The sequence below is a fragment of the Panthera leo genome, chromosome D2 (genome assembly GCF_018350215.1).
Source record: "Panthera leo isolate Ple1 chromosome D2, P.leo_Ple1_pat1.1, whole genome shotgun sequence".
Lineage (NCBI taxonomy): Eukaryota > Metazoa > Chordata > Mammalia > Carnivora > Felidae > Panthera > Panthera leo.
In genome coordinates this window covers 39277095-39294598 of record NC_056689.1, presented here as the reverse complement: position 1 = coordinate 39294598, position 17504 = coordinate 39277095, and the positions used below count along the sequence as shown (strand labels likewise).

Sequence of the window (17504 nt, the reverse complement as noted above, 5' to 3'; positions counted from 1 at the left end):
CCTCCAGAAAATAAACCAACAAAAGAAAAAGAATATGCATTAAATATGAAATCTGAACATCATGGTTTGCAATTACAGAACAATTTGTAAGCATGTGGTTGAAGGCCAAAATGGAATATAAAAGTGTGGAAATGGTTGCATGGGGGGGGTAGACTGCTAAGTGATTTTCTAGAAACGTTTCCACTGTTGCACTTAACCATTACCACCTCTGCATTATAAATGTAAATTGGCCATTGCTGGGGGGAGGATGTGCCAACCTCCAAGGATGTTGGCCCCCCAACGTGATGACCTCTACGGTCCTTGTAGACAGGGCTTGTCTACTTTGGGATTCTTCAGCCTGTAAGATTCCTTCCTTCTCCCTCTCCCCGTCTTATTGTTAATTTAAAAAAGTAGCACGTGCTCCACTGTAAAATACGTGAGCAGCTCAGACGTATGAGGAGTAAACGGGCAATGAGAAACCAGCAGACGATGGCTTTCACATTTTCACCATGACCCACAGTAAGAAACACATGAACAAAATCAAGCCAGTGCACACATATTCATGTGCACAACCGAGCTTCATGAAAAAATACCTCCCCTTTTGTGCCCCATGCATTCTAGATTTGGGGTTTCAAGTTGGTTTGTTTTTTTCAAAATCATGCCTGCACAGAATCGAAGCAGCAACTACCATACACGTTGTGTTGAGAAAAAGCAGCTTGTAGGCCCTTCCCCCTTCCAAGGGACCCTTTCAACTTTCCAGCTGATCTTGATAGCTATACCCCAAATAGCTCTTAGAAATGTCCATATGTAACACGCTTGTGTTACTAGTCCTTGGCTTTTCAGTTTTAGATATTAGCTACCTACTTCCTACCCTGGAAGGTGACGATGTAACTTTTTTTTTTTCATGTTTATCTTTGTGTGAGAGAGCGAGCACATATGCACTGTATGCACACACACACACACACACACACACACACACACACACACACACCCTCTGCCCCTGGCAGAGGGACAGAGAGAGGGGGACAGAGGATCAGACACAGGCTCCACGCTGTCAGCAGGGAGTCTACACTGGCTCAAACTCACGAATCGTGACATCATGACATGAGCTGAAGTCAGATGCTTAACCGATGAAGCCACCCAGGCACCCCACTCTATTTACTCCTATAGAAACCACTTGCCCCCCACCAAGCTCCCTCATCCTTCTCCTTTCCTGTATCTCCACTCCAATTACAGTTAAACTCTAGCAATGGCTAGAGTGACTTTCAGAGTTTACATTATCATGACCACTTCTAACATCAGGGAGAGCCATATAAATCATAATTACTTTTCCTGCACAACTTTTTGTTCTCTGGAGTTAACGATTCTCTTATTTTTCTGTTTGCTTAATTTCCTATAAATTTATCCATAGTCAACCCCAAATTCAATGCCAGTTGTCCAAGTCTCCTCTCAGTAAGTTTGCTAACAGCAGATGTTCTGTTTGTATTTCTTCTTCCAGAAGAAAACTCTCCTGGAGCTTACGGAGCTGCTTCGATCTGGACTGGTACCCAGAATTCCCTTTACCTCAATTTGGGACACAGCCCACGAGAGATCCAGTCTTTGCTCACCTTGGTGGAGAAAACTTTCAGTGTAAAAGGCAAGTTTTTCGGATCCTATATATCTGAAAACAGGTTTATCCTACCTTCACTCTTGAACAAAAGCATGTGAATGGAATTGGGGATCAATTTCAGAGAATGACAAGGCATCACTCTACATCTTCTACATTCCAGCATACTGAGAAGCTGTGAAGCCACTCAGGTTCCCCATCTGTGTGTCTGATGCATTCTTTCTCTGTATGAAATTGTAGGATCATCCCTTTCTCCCCAGCATACTGAAATTTCAGGGTACTGGTCTGGGTTCACCTTCACCCACTTGGTTCAACATCCAAGGAGTCCTTCCAAGATGGAAACCAATATCCGCCTAGGAAATTTTTTTTCTTGATGATTTTCCCATTCGTACTTTTTTTTTTCTCTGTTCTCTCTCTCTAACTCCTATTAGTGGACACGGAAACCCTGCGTGATCCTTCACTCTGTTATCCATCTCTTCATCTTTTTTGTTTTCTGCAAGAACTCCTTCAACTTTATTCTCTAATTGTTCTGATATTTTTGTCCTGCCCTCATTTTTTAAACTTTTAATAATTTTGTTCTCAAAATATTTTTTGTAGCAGCCTGTTCTTACTTCATGGATACAAAATTTCTCTGATCTCTGAGAAAATGTCTAATTTTTTTCAAAATGTTCTTCCCTGTAAATAGCATGTTTCTTCCAAGTGGCCTTTTTTTTTTTCCTATTTGTTTTGCTTCCTTTCACGTTAGGCACCTTCTTCAGATGTTAATAATCCTTAGTAATCCTCATGAGGAAGAGTAAATGCCTAAAAACTAACTGGAAGCACTGAGTCCTGGGGCAGGTGAGTTTTCGTGAAGATGATCGGGCTGGGCCATTTGCTGGGGAAACCTTGTTGTTGGCATCGTTAATTCTTTCCTCTGCGGCCAGTCAGGTTCCCCAGTGAGGTCTCTTTTAAGCTCCTACCTGGAAGGAAGGGGGCTGGCTGTCATCAGTGTTTGAGAAGCCAAATGGAAGTAGAAGGCTGGGGAATGAATGTGGTCTCCATATGCACCTCCAGGAATACCTGGGGTTTCACAGGTCCCTGGTTTTTTCTTCTGCAGAATAAATCCCCAATGTCCAGCTAAAGGGAAGAGGGCATCACCAAGCATCACAGAGGAAGGAAAGCAATCCAGGTATCCAACCACATCAGCCACTTTCAAAGAATTCTTACATTTAGCCACCTCAGATGCTCCTCTGCACCATGCCCGAAAATAACAATGTGGGTGATGACACCAACTTCTCTCATTATTTTTTAATTTTTTTAATGTTTGCTTATTTTTGTGAGAGAGAGGGCACGTGCTAGTGCCAGCTGGGGAGGGGTACAGAGAGAGGGAGGGAGGGAGGGGGAGGGGGAGAGGGAGGGGGAGGGGGGGAGGGAGGGGGAGGGGGAGGGGGAGAGGGAGGGGGAGGGGGGGAGGGAGGGGGAGGGGGAGGGAGGAGAGAGAGGGGGAGAGATTGAGAGAGAGAGAGAGAGAGAGAGAGAGAGAGAGAGAGAGAATGAATCCCAAGCAAGCCCAACACTATCAACACAAATGCCCAGCTCGGGCCTCAAATTCACGAACCATGAGACCATTACCAGAGCCAAAATCAAAACTCATGCACTTAACCAACTGAGCCACCCAGGTGCCCCCCAACTTCTCTATTTTAAACTGGGTCACTCATCCATTACTGGCTTGCAAATTGTTTCTTGTTGTTTCCTTTCCCATCCCCCCTATCCTCATACAGATTTTTTTAAAAATCCCCTTTATCTTAACTTTTGTGAGATTCTACGATAAAGTAAAATTAAGCGTGTCCACTCGACCCACCAATTTTACCCAGATGTCTAGGAAGACGTCAAAATATTTTTAGTTGCCATCTTTTTACTGAGCAAAGTGAAAAACCAGGAAGCATAACTTATCACCGTATAAAAGAAAGGGCAAAAGAAACTTTGCAGAGGTAACTAAGACTGACTGATCAACTGACCTTAAAATAGTGAAATTATCAGAGTGGGTCCAATGGAATTATGTGAGCCCTTAAAAACAGAGCTTTCTGGGGCGCCTGTGTGGCTCAGTCGGTTGAGCATCCGACTTCAGCTCAGGTCACGATCTCACGGTTCGTGAGTTCGAGCCCCGCGTCAGGCTCTGGGCTGATGGCTCAGAGCCTAGAACCTGCTTCAGATTCTGTGTCTCCCTCTCTCTCTGCCCCTCCCCCATTCATGCTCTGTCTCTGTCTCAAAAATAAACATTAAAAAAAAAAATTAAAAAAAAAAAAACAACAGAGCTTTCTACCAGCTGAGGGCAGAAGTAATCTGGAAGGTTCCAAGCATGAGAAGGACACAGTACATAATGCTGGATCTGAAATCCAGGAGCCATGTGCACAGAGCAGGAGATAAGGGTAGCCCTGGCTGACAGCAAGGAAGCAGGACCTCAGTCCTACAACAGTCAGGAACTGAATTCTGCCAATAACTGGAATGAACCTGGAAGTACATTATTCCCCGGAGCTTCCAGAAAGGAACGCAACCCTGCCAACACCTAGATGTGGGCCATGTGAAACCCTAAGCAGAGATCTCAGCTGAACTATGCTGTACCTGGATAGCACTGTCCATCCATAACCTGAGCTGGAAGGAAACCTGCCCTCTCCACCCCACCCCCATTACCCTTGCTGTCTCCTCTGTCACTCATTCTCTAGTCAGCCATTCACCAAGACTCAACTTTTCCACCAGGCTTTCAAGTCACAGGCCCATGCCAGTGAAGGGCAGCCATATTCCCAAGGGAGCTGGGGGCTTGGCTGTATCTCCAAGTAGCACACTTTAAGCCTCAGACATTCCTACCACCCGAGAAGAGAGTCCTCAGAGCCCATTGGGTGCTGGGGAACATTCTCGGGCCAAAGAAACAGGTAGGCCTAAGGTGACAAGTCAAGGATAGGAATGGTGACTATGGAAGGGGAACAGGTTCCAGTGAGACAGAGGATCACAAAGGTAGGCCAGAGTAGGCTGCCTCATTGTCCACGGGAATGAACCTGTGACCTCAGCCCCAAGGCACAGCCACCCACTAAGGGGAGGAAGGCTCAGATCCACGGAGCTCAACGTCTCGGAGTCACCCTCAGGGTCAGAAGTGTCTCTGTCCTACTCTACTTAGGACCCAACTCCTCATGGCCAGGGTCTGCCAGAAACAGTGCAAACTGGACACAGTGGCAGCAGCCATTCAGAGGTATCCAGAAGTCTGACTCTTCCTCAGGGGAAGACACTACAAAGTCACACAGGGGTAAGGGTGGGCCACCCTCCCTTATCATGGCATCACAAGCACTGAGCCCCTGGCACACAGGTGTGGGAAAGGGAGATTCCCAGAGTTTGGAGACCAGAGGCCCAAGGGATGGCCTCCACGTGGAGGTCCAGGAAAGCCTAGGCTACCAGCTCTGAGCCCCAGCAGGCTCCCCCATGGGCCTAGGGTTCTAAGCGCCTGGTTTCCTGTATGAAACCTTGAACTTAGCAAACAGCATTATGAGTTTCCACCACCAAAACCCACAACCCAAATCCTGCTGAGTCTAAGGAGCGCCAAGGGGCCTCCTCGTTGATCTGGTGAGAGGAGACCTTTGTCTACACCAGTGCTGTTGCTGGGAAAGAAGCAGAGGGAGGGACAGAAGTGGGTCAAAGGAGGGAAGCAGGGAGGCAAGGGCTCAGCGGGAAAAGTGCTGGGCCTGGAATGGAGGTCACCTAATCCAATGATTTTCAAACTTACTATTTTTATTACTTTTTAAGCTACAGGAGCTTCTGTTCAAAGAAATTCTGACCCAGAAACCCAGCATGAAGACAGGCAGAGCAGGTTGCTTGTCTCAGGTGTCTGGGAAGAATAGAGGAGGTTCCGTGAGGAGCACACTTGAAAATCATGGGTCTCGTCCAGCTGATCCCAGATTCCAAAGAACATCAGAATCACTCAAGGAGCTTTTTCCAAACTGCACAGGAAGACTAGCTCAATAGAAGTGTGGCAGACCTAGAAATTCACATTTTTAAGAGCTGTCCTTCAAAGCAGTTTGGAGGAACTCTCATTGGCAAAATCTGGAAGAATCTGAGCATCAGAATAAACGATAATAGTAATGGATTTTTAATTCGTTGAGTAAAATAAGAATCCTTAAGTCCACTCTGATATATATAAATGGATAAATAAACAAGTGGAGGAGAGAAAGCTCTTTTTTTAAAATAAAAAAAAAATGGTTTGTTTTTTTTTAATTTTTTTTTTTTTTAATGTTTATTTTTGAGAGAGACAGAGACAGAATGTGAGTGGGTTAGGGGCAGAGAGAGAGAGGGAGACACAGAATCCGAAGCAGGCTCCAGGCTCTGAGCTGTCAGCACAGAGCCCGATGCGGGGCTCAAACCCACGAGCTGCGAGATCATGACCCGAGCCGAAGTCAGATGCTCAACCAACTGAGCCACCCAGGCGCCCCTAAAAAAGGTTTTATTTTTACATAACCTCTCCATTCAATGTGGGGCTCCAACTCACAACCCGAAGAGTTCAAGAGTCACATGCTTAACTGAATGAGCCGGCCAGGTGCCCCAAGAAAGCTCCTCTTTAGCAGAATGCCAAATGACAAATGCAGAAGGAATTAACGGAATTAAAATATCACCATTTGGCAACCATGACATAAAGATCTGTCAAGAATCTTCCACCAAGGATCATCAGTGGGTTCTTTTTTGATCCGTTCCAGATGCTGCAACAAAACAGCACAGGCTGGGTAGCTTACAAAGAATGGAAATTTATTTCTCATGGTTCTGGAGGTCCAAGATCAAGGTACCAGTATGGTCGAGCAAGGGCCCTCTTCCTTCCTAGTTCAAAGCTGATACCTTTTCACTGTGTCCCCTACACGGTGGAAGGAGCAAGGGAGCTCTGTGGTATCTCTTTTAAGGGTGGTAATCCTCTTGAGGATGGACTCCTCATGACCTAAGCACCTCCCAAAGGCCAGCCAAATCGGACATTAGATTTCAATATGTGAATTTGGGGGATACAAACATTCAAGACGGTGACAGGCTCTAAAATCAGTTGATAAAAGTTTGATGAGAAACAGCATGTTTACATTATCTCAAAGCATCTCCCCATCGGACACTTACAAATTACAGAGAACATAATAGTAACTCAGCAGTGGAGAAACCCAGCAGATAGTACCTTGTTAACTAAGTCATCACTTTTTTCCTCACCAGTCATGAGTCAAGCCAACATCCATCCCGCCTGAGGGGAAACACTGAGAAGGACACCTCATTCTTGTGGTATTCCTGATGAAAATGCATAACATGGGTCCAATCATAAGGAAGAATCCAAGAAATTCAAATTAAGGGAGATTCCACAAAATAACGGGCCTCAAGTCAAAGCATAGAGCTTGTGGCCATTTTCCTTAAAAAACGAAACAAAAACAAAAAACACAACAACAACAAAAAAGAAATAAAGCACTAGCACAGAAAGCAAGTCTGGGGCCCCGAGATCTTGAACATGATTCATCAGGCATTCATCCAACTACAGGAGCACCCGCGAGGTGGTGCAGGCCCACCCAGGTGAGGCGGGACTTAGTCACCCACAGCTGCTGCCCCCGCACCTTCTCAAAAAGCTGGGTGCAAGAGGCCTGGCACTTTCCTGCCTTCTCAGTTGCTCTGCCCTCTGCCAGGGAAGGTGAAGCTGCCGGCTCACAGGATTGGGGGGGGGGGGGGCCCTGTGCCCCGCGTTCATCACGGCAGGCCTATTTCTGAAACCCTAACTGCATTTGAAACGCCTACACCCAGAAGCCGGTTGCACACAAGATGTGGAGAATCTGGGCCCAGTTCACAGAGACATCTTCAACGTGGACAAGAACCCAGGAGGCCAACACGCTGGGCCCTCTGTCCACTGTGAAATTCTCAACTAAGGGCCTGAGGCAAGGGCTCCCCAGACTGAGGATGAGGTGGCAAGCAATCCATAGGTGCACAAACTCGCTAGGCCAGTCCCTCCCGGTGAAAAGGCTCTTGTTGTGGCTTTTGTTGTGGAAGACACAACACTTGATTCTACGTGTCTGGACACCTGCTGCGTGCGGGGCACCCCGAATGAGGCCGTGGGGGTGAAGAGCTCACAGTGGGGCGGGTGCCTGACTCAGGGGACTTGGGCCACACTTCCTTCTACCAGGGACGGAGTGAGTCAGGTAGGTGCTGGAGGGCAGGATCGTGCACAGGAAGGAAGGACGAGGTGGGAAGCTGGTCAGGAAAGGCACCACAGAGCTGGTGGTTTCATCGTGAACGACAGGAGGGCTCCACATCTAGACAGTCACCAACTTGCCCTGAGATGGGGACACCACACCGCCACGCAACACAGAGCGACCAACTGTCTCTCACCCCCAAGACTGTCCGAGGCAATTGTCAACACAGCCCCAGGTGTGTCCCCAGCTCTGGGCCAGGCCCTGCAGATGGGATCAAGACACGCCAGAGCAGCTGCCCCTGCAGAGGGGAAACAGTTGGGGCCCTGCACGCCACAGATGTTCCGCGTGATGAGTGGGTCCCCTCGCAGGGAGAAGTCACTTCTGCTCCCATAACGGAGTCTCCAGCGCCCTTAGGGGAGCTGCTCCAGCGCGCTGCAAAGATTTGACCTGCGCGTCCAATGCAGACCTGAAATGTTCTCTGTGGAGTTTGCCCCACCCCCACCTGCGCTCCCCCAACAAAAAACTATGTAAGAGAACTCAGAATGACACACACTGCCTCCTTTTCCTCCCATTTTCCATGCCTGAAACACAGAAAGATTGTGTTTCTAAGATGTTTAAAAACCCCTCTACGCAAAATTGCACAGCCCACGCTACAGTATGCAGTGTTTTAAGACGACCAACCCACTTCTCTCCAAGGACAGCACTGGGAGCACCCCGTAATCCTGCTCCCGGCAGGGAACGCTCCAAGGCCAGGGCAGAGCCTGGCTTCTGGCCTCCTCCCAGCAATGCAAACAGCCGGGGAGAAAGGTTCACAGAGCAAAGAAAACAAAACAAACTTCCCAAACAAGCTAAGAAAAGTGAAACCTGCTAGAAAAAAAATAAATAAAACGTCATGCATTGAAAACATAGAGGAAAGGAATGGAGGGGGGGTGGGAGGAGAGATTTCTTTTTTAAAAAAAATGCAAATCAATGGTGGGACACTGCTGAAAAGGCTGAGAGGGGTCTGAGATCAGCACTCAGTCCCTACACGGAGTTCCTGAAGGCCAGGGGGGGCCCCAGCAGCTGTGCAGGGAGCCCATTCTCCCCCAACCCAGCAGCACTCACCCCACACACCCCACCAGAACACAGGAGGTGGGCAGGCGATCCTAGCGACATCAGGAAGGCCAGATTCAACTTTTCTCTGCTACAAAAAAAAAAATTTATAGTCCCCTTTCTGGAGTACTGCTTTTAACTTCGACATACACCAAAACATCTTTCTGTGGGATGTTTTGTGTTTCTACAAGAAAACAACCTGATTCTGATCCTGTCGTCCAGCTGGGACAGGCGGGGCGGGGCAAGTGGTACCAGATGGCTGAGAGAGGCTCCCTGCCACCCTTTCACAAAGGAGGGCTCCAATTACCCCCTGGGCTCTGTGCCCCAAAGATGACCTCGCCAGCAAGCTTGGGGGAGGTGCCCACAGCTGCCAGCCGAGGGGAGGGGGGCTTTCTCGGGGCCCCAGCCCTCCCTCCGAGACACCCCCTCCCCGCCCCCCGCTTCCACTGGCCTCCCCACCCCGGCCTCCCCACCCGGCACCCAGGGATACCTCCGGAAACTGCACACCCCAGATGGCAGGAGCTGGGGAGTCGGGAGTTGCCAGACTCGTTTCAAGTGGACAACTTTCAGGAGGGCAAGAGGGTGAGGTCTGCAAAAACCACAAAACAGACTAAGGAAGGTGCTAGAGCAACAGGCAGGTGCAACAAAGGTGTCTGAGCCAGGGCTTCTCAAACTTGAAAGTGTATGCAAATCACCTGGGAATTTGGTTAAAATGTCAAGGCTGCCTCTCAACAAGCTCCCAGGTGCTGCCACTGCGGCCCAGAGACAGGCCTGGGGGCCGTGCTTTGAACAGAGAGGGTGTGAGGTGCCCATCAGAAAAACCACAGCACTCAAGAAGGGAAACAACCATTAGGGCAAGTCCGGGGAGGAGAGCCCGGCCACCTTTATTGGGAGTATGTTTCGGGGACACGTCCGCGTTCCTGGAGCAGTGCGTTAATTCTGCGATTTGTGCGGTATTTTAGTGCATCCCCCTGGATCCGCACAGGTTATTTTTATTCCCATTTCACAGCTGTGGAAGCTACGCTAACCAAAGGACTTGGTGAAGCCGGACTCCCTGCCTCTTGGGCGTCTACCAAGACCGAAGGCCTCCTGTGACGCAGGGCATAAACACAGAGCCTAGGGCAGTGACACAGAGGCTGATCCAGGCGTGGCAGACAATGGGAGGAAAGCCACTGGGCCGGCAGGCACAAGAGGCCCAGGGGATGTTGGCTGGGTGGGGAAAGGCAGATAAAGGGCCAGGAACCAACCCTAAAGGGGCACCAGTGAAAGGATGGTGTCGCCTTCTGGAATCTACAACAAAATAAAGGCAAAATTTAAACCTAGCCGCCCCCCCCCAGATGAGGAAAGGGGATATTTACGTACAGAAGGTGTCTCTATCTCAAGCGTTTTGTTTTCACTTTTATTTTTAATTTTTGTAATGTTTGTTTATTTTTGAGAGCGAGCACGAGCAGGGGAGGGGCAGAGAGAGCAGGAGACACAGAATCTGAAGCCAGCTCCAGGCTCTGAGCTGTCAGCACACAGCTCGAACTGTGAGATCATGACCTGAGCCGAAGTCGGAAGCTCAACCAACTGAGCCACCCAGGCGCCCTGTTTTTACTTTTAACAGGCTGGCCCCATTGAAGGGAAGGTCAAATGAAGAGCATAACTTTCCTCCTCCCCCGGCAACTCCCCTTTCACTGAAGGGATGTGGCCCTTCCAAGAGAAGAGTTACTCCCGCCCTGCCACACCCAGCCCCTGAGAACAGACAGTGTAGGGCAGGCCTCAGGGTGAGTGGGTTTCCCTGTGAAAAACGATGGACATCTGTGGGGTGACTCCCTCAAGAACCTAAGGAAGAAATGGCCTCCTTAATCCCATCTGGTAACATTTCTTCCCCAAAAGATCCCGAGTTGGCAAGAGGGGCTCTCAAGGTAGTGAGCAGCCATTTTGGATTTAGATTCAAAGAATTCAAAGAGTCACAGCTAAAAAGTTTCCAGTTCATCTGTGCAACCCTTCCATTTTCCAGAGACAGGCACCCATGGAAATGAATTGCCAAGGTCACCTCAGAAAGAGCCAGTGGCACAGGTGGGACTCAACCCCAGCCTTCTACCTCCATGTGCTTTTTCCAGAGCACTGTGCCCCAATCGTGAGCTTTCCCAACCCTGCCCGGGGCCAGCTACGGGAAAAGCAGCGCCTGTGTTTCAACGCATTTGAAAGTTAACTTCGCTCTTTTTTGCTGAGTCTTGTACAACATTTGCTAAAATGATACTCCAAAGTGCAACCCTGTCCAGGGCTGGAACTCACCTCCTAAGTTGTGAGACTTGGCTAATGAGGGACAGAGCAGAATCTGCCACCCCGAAACTTGCCTCTTTGGCATAAGGATTATCTTGATCTTGTTATTTTTTTTAAAACAGCAGGCACAGGAGAAGGGCTGAAAACCGGAGTAGAAGTTACCGAAGGGAAATTTACATTTACAAGGGAAATCTCCATTTGGAAGGGTGTTTGCTCTCAGCACCAGGAAGATAAAGGTGACACTAAATCACAAGATATTCTTATCAAAGGAGACACAAACTTAAATCTGCATAACAACCTTACCCTGTTTCCAGGTCTTCCCCACCCAACCCCCCCCCCCAACACACACACACACACACCCCAGCCCCAACCATCTTTCTTGTGTCTTAAGCTGAAAAAGGTGATGGCATGGGCCATTTCGGAAAGTTCCTCAAGTTTTCCTGGATCTCTCATGCATGCAGGAGGTGGACGTGTTACTAAACTTGTTTGTTTTTCTCCTGTTAATCTGTCTTTTATTATAGGAGGTCTCAGCCAAGAACCATGAAGGGCAGGGGGAAAATTATTTTTCCTCCCCTATAATCAGCCAGGCTGATCTCAAGGATGGATGGGTTTTCAAAGGGTAAAATAAAATACTAAACAAAAGAAAAACAGAGAAAGTTACTAGTGCTCATGCAAAGCAACTCTACTTCAAAGACAGGTGACTATTACAGATTCTGGCTGTGGTTGAGTTTAGAAAGCAGGAGATTTCTGGTTTGGGGTGGGCACAACTCCAGGAACAGGTGCCAGGGAGTAGCCCTCAGCTCTGCCTGTTAACTCGACACGTGGGTGAGACCAGCCCCGCAGGAGGAAGCTTATCGTGCCAACCAAAAACTGGGGAGAGTGAGCCACAGGGACAAGGGATGAGTCCCCTCAATTGGGAGAAAAATCCCCACAAACATACAGAGAGCAAAATAAAAAAACTCTCAACCACCCCTGCCACTAAATGCCAAGAGCTCTTCCTCCACAGACTTCATCAGAGGGTGCCAGGAGGTAAAGGAGGACCACACCTGGTATCTGGGAGTAGCTTTTTCTGCCAAAGACCAGGAGGCTAGCATTCCCAAGGCGCTGTGTGTTCTCTCCCCCCCTCTCTCACACCCGCAGTGGCCACAAACAGGTGGGACCTCTCTCAGTCCCCACTGTACAAGTCGCCATGATACTTGATCCAGTAAGAGGCGGTGACCTTCTCTAACCAAACAGAGATCTCAACACCCCTGGGGAGACAGGGGTGCAGCTGGAGGAACTGAGTGCAGCCAGGGGATTGAATGCCTTTGGCTCAGTGGAAAGACTCATGTCGTAAGGGCTTCCGCTGGTGCTGCACACCCACCGCCTGCCGCCGGCTGCCTGCCCAGCCTGCCGCCTGCCTGAGATTCAAGAGTCCGGAGACGGCTGAACAAAGGAAAATGGCCGTGGCTCAGGCAGCGGGAAGGCTCCAGGCCAGCCGGCTAGCAAGCAAGCTTTTCTGCATCTGAGTGCTCCAGGGAGGAACAGAGGACACTGGGCCGAGCACTGAGGTACAAAGGAGAGGGGAGCCTTCGAGACTGACAGCATCCCAGGCATGCACCTGACCCCCATCCAAGGGCACAGCTGGGCCAGGAGAGCTCAGGCAGGACCCACTCCCAGAGGCGGCAGGCAGGCAGGTGGCTGATGGGACAGCGACCAGGCACCCCCACTCCTTGCCCAGCTGCTCAGAACTCTTCCCAGGGAGGGGGGTGGCTCCGAGCACAGCATGGAGACTTGAGAGAGGGGAATGGAGATCCTGATGGAGGTACCCAGAAAGAGCAGGGCCCATCCAGACCTCCAGGGATGGCGGGGCGGGGGGGGGGGGGGGGGGGGGGGGGGGGGGTTGGAGGGAGCGCTGGGAGAGGGCAGAGTCCAGGCTGGGCAGCTCAGCCAGCATCACAAAACACAAAAGGGGTCCCGGAGTGGCTAAGATCAGTCTACCAAAGACTTCTGTGGCATAATGGGCTCCTGCTGCCAGCAACAATAGCAGCCCTGGCCACCCCCTCTCCTCCTCCCCTCCCCTGCTCAAAAAATTCACAATGGGAGGCAGCAGGAAACCAGGGCAGAGCCTGTGAATAGCTCCACTGTCAGGCCCCAGGCCCCACCTCCTTAGCCCTACAGGTCAGCCCTAGCTGCCACCCGGCCACAATAGGAACTTCTGTGCTGCCCAGGCCCCAGAGCCCCATACAACAGAGCTGTGGGCATGGAAAGCTCTGGACTTCTCATAGGGGCAGCAAGTAATAGCAATGGTGAGAGAGACGGGGCAGGGGCACAGGCATCCAACCCACCAGATCAGGGTCACAACAGCCACCTTTCTATTTAGGGAGGGCTATCTGCCAGCCAGCCCTAAAACTTCCCCACTTCTAGCCCTGCCCAGCCAGAGCGACAAAGGGAAAAATTGTGGTCACTTCGGAGGCACACAGTGGCCACGGGGATGGGGAAACAGCCAGAGAGCTCCCAGAACTCCCAGGAGGATGCCAGGGGATGGCTCTCACGTGCACCGTCTCTCATATTCCGCCCTCCCTCTCCCCAACCCAAGCCAGGAGGAAACACTCAGCTGCCCTCACCGTGCCCCGCCCCCCCCCCCCCCCCCCCCCCGCTTCTGCTCTGAAAGGATGGCACCTGCTCCAAAGAGAAAGCCCATCTATTATTTACACCAGGTGCCTTACACATAGGCCTTTAAAATCACAGGGTGGACGAAGCTGGGGCTGCAAAGCAGGTAGGAGACGGGGATCCCAGAGCCACAGAAAGTCCAAGGAGGCCACGACAGGATGCCTGACCCTCACAGCGACCCCCAAAACTGAGGGAGAAAACAAATGCCCAGCCCCCGCTGGCTTCTCAGCCAAGACTCCAGGCTCACGCCCCCAGCCCCCCACCCAAGTCCCGCACACTCCTGGGCCTGGTCATACCCACATATTCGAAGTCTCTCCTCCCTCCCCAGACCTCATCTGGCACTGGCTGCCTCCTCAAACTCTTGTATCACACTTTTGGGCGCGCACAGGGCACAGCCAACGGACGCAAACAACAGGTGCTCCGTGGAGGCTGGATAACCTGAGCTGAACCAAAACAGACTGCAGTGGAAACCAGGACACCAGCACCCCAGTCTCCCCTCCAGCCCCGGACTCTGTCTGCAGAAGTAAATACAAGATCCCTCTGAGAAAGAAAAACTCGGAAACCTTCCTTCCCCCCTCTCCCGAATCAAAACAACATGCTTCCTTTCTTGTTAAGCACCCAGTGCCTAGACTCCTCCTCCAGTGGCCTATTACAAACCTATGAGCATGTGCAAGGCATTCCTGCAGCTCGGCTTCTAGAAGCCAAATTGGTACTGAAAGCAACTTCAATGTCCATCCATAGGAGGCTGACAAAGCGAATCACGGTTTACCATGCAGCGGAAGAACAGGTCGCTGTTAAAAAGAATGGCTAAAGCTACACTTTAGAGTAAAATTCACAAAGTACAGAACAGAGGAATTAACATACCAGCAAGGGGATAACGGAGGGAGGAGGACAGGCACGCTCGCCTAGGCACCCAACATGTGACAGAGGCCTCAGAGGAGCAGAACTAAAGAGGTCAGGCATGGAAATGCTCATTTTCACTGTATATCTTTATGTGCTTTTTTTATCATGTATACATTTTAACTAAAAGTTAAACTTAAATTGACATTTAAAATCCCTAGGGGCGCCTGGGTGGCTCATGTCGGTTGAGAGTCTGACTTTGGCTCAGGTCATGATCTCATGGTTGATGAGTTCGAGCCCCACATCAGGCTCCGTGCTGACAGCTCAGAGCCTGGAGCCTGCTTCAGATTCTGCTTCTCTCTCTCTCTCTGCCCCTCCCTCGCTCATGCTCTGTCTCTGTCTGTCTCAAAAATAAAATAAACATTTAAATAAATAAATAAATACATACATACATACTTACATACAATCCCTGAAGTTTGTGGCTGTAGCCACACACACACACACACACACACACACTCACACATGGCACCTGTACCTCTCCCTGCATGCAGCTTCTGGCATCTCCCTAGAACAAGGGGCTGAGGAGCAAAGTAGGGGAAGGGGTGCCAGCGTCTGTGATCCAGAAAGAGTAGCACCACCTCAGAGAACTCCCTGCTCACTACTCCGCCCCAGGTCCCCACATACATACAAGCTTTCCCAGGAAGACCAAGAGCAGATTCTGACAAAGGCAGGAAGGAAACCAGAGGTTATTCCACAAGGAGGGCCACCTGTAGGCAGGTGCACTCTGCGGTGAGACCGTAAGCCCCCAAGCTTCAGGCCTGTGCCCGGAGGAGGCTGAACCACAGGCATCCCAGGCCTCCAGCACGGACCCTTCTGCAGGGCCCTCCCCAGCCATCAGTGAGGCTCAAGATCCTAGTGGTACGAACCCATCCCAATTTTAGCAGTTAAAGAAAGCTATTTCAACAGATTTCTAGGCCTGGCCCAACTCCAAGTACAGGCTAAAAACAGTTTCTCCAAAATCCCAGCTCAAAACCCCAATCCCTTAGCTACTAAACCATAATATATATATATATATATATATATATATATATATATATATATACCTTTCAGGAAATAGGAACTGCAAAATGGAGTCGTGAGATAGGTTTGTACATTTATTCCTTACTAGAGGGATACATATATGTTGTTTAAAAGCCTCCTTTCACTGCATGTCAATAAATACTCTGCACTCAGAAGCGCTGATGTATTTCCTCCAAGTGATTTTCCCCTGAGGAACAATATAATAACCATCCCAGTCTCTCCTGCTTCTGAAGGGTATGACACAATGCCTACTGGCCAGACCATTTGGGTGAGACCATCTGGAAGGCAGGGAGTGGTTCGTGAATGGAACTCTTTCTACCTAGCAGAACTAGGCCCCCACTTAGTGCCACCACACCCCCGGCCGCCACAGCAAAGATCTCCTGTTGGCCTCAAGTTCACAGACTACCCAGGCCACAGAGAAAGAAGGCTGGACAGAGGGGAAGTATGTATGTTTGGCTCCCCTATCCCATAAGACGCTCTCCAATGGCTGCTCAGTGTTCATCTGTAGCCCCCCAACCAGAGATTACAAATGAGATTTCACAACGAGCAGAATCAGGCTGGCACTTGGAGCCCTCGAACCTCAGCTGCTAGGAAACAAGTCCCCGCCCCTGTCGATGAGCCCGGAGCAACTCCTCGGCAGCTCTTTCCCCGAAATGCTAGAATCCCCCATCAGACCAAGACCAGCCTCTGCCAGACCTCTGCAACCATCTTCCTGCATGAGTGGGCAAGTTCCCCACCCCGAAGCAAGCACTGATGCTCAACAACCAAATCCTGCAGCATCTGCACTGGCACCTGCCCCACCACCTCACCTGTCTTCCCACAAGAAAGAGGTTCGGTTCAGGGCTACCCGCACCCAGAGGGGCCCTGGGCCACCTCTGCACCTGGGTACACACCACGCCCTCCTCCTGGCTCCCTGGGGAATGAAATCCCCACTGCTACCACCGCAGACTCTGTTGTCAACATGCCCCCTCAAAATGTATCCATATTTATACCATTACTTCTATTTCAGGGGAAGAGGAGAGACATCGACTGTGGCAGGCAGAGAGAGGAAACAGAGCCAGCTTCTGGCCTGGAGCCGTCAGGATGGACGAAGGCCCCGAACCCACAGCCAAGAGGTTCTATTCACACACCCTTCTTACTCACAACAGCAGGTGGCCTCCTTCCTAAAAAGTTGGCTGTTGAGATAGAAGGTCCCCCAGGAGTAGAAGACGCACCAAACAAGGTCATCAGTGTGAGGACTGACCAAGTAGAGAGGAGAGGCAGAGAGAAAGCAAGGAACGTCACACACACAGTTGGCTGGTTGCAGGGACGGGAAGGCCTTAAACAGGGGAAGAAGGCTGGGGGGCTCCCACCCAGAAGCCCCCAGTACACAGCCCAGACAGGGAGAGGAGAGCCGCCCCCCCTTCCCCCCCCACCCCAAGCAGCTCCCTGGGCCCAGCTCAGACAAATGAGGAAGCCCAGTCCCTAGGCCGAGAGGAGGGTGATGCACAAAGCTGTCAGACTGGTTTGCCCAGGATGGAGAGAGCAAGAAATACAAGGTACAGAGGCCAAGAAACAAGAGTCAAACAGGGAGGGTTGTCGGGGAGCCAAGGGGCTGTGGTCTGGCACCCAACAGGTCCGGCAACAGGAGCCAGTAGGGGGGGCTGGGGCCCACAGGGAGCCCAGCCCCCGGGTCTACACTATTTCCTGGGTGCTCAGGGGCAGTCCAACAGGCTGAGAGGGAGGAGCCAGCAGTTGCTGAAAAGACTCGGTTTCTGGAAACAAGGAGAGCCAACCGCTCCTGAGAAGTAAGTGGGAAGAGCGGGAAGCTCAGGCCAGGCGGG

General features: G+C 50.6%; 1 protein-coding gene across 4 annotated transcripts in view; it reads right to left on the bottom strand.

Annotated features, from left to right (window-relative positions):
• Positions 1 to 17504, bottom strand: part of TSPAN14 (tetraspanin 14) — a 56101-nt gene that overhangs the window by 32492 nt on the left and 6105 nt on the right. The window contains exon 1 of one of the 4 annotated variants that reach the window (XM_042909160.1): positions 9332 to 10266. The exons of the other annotated variants lie outside the window; for them this stretch is intronic. The gene's annotated coding sequence lies outside the window, so the exon portion shown is untranslated. Of the gene's footprint in view, positions 1 to 9331; positions 10267 to 17504 lie in introns of those variants that run through there. 4 annotated transcript variants of the gene reach the window in all.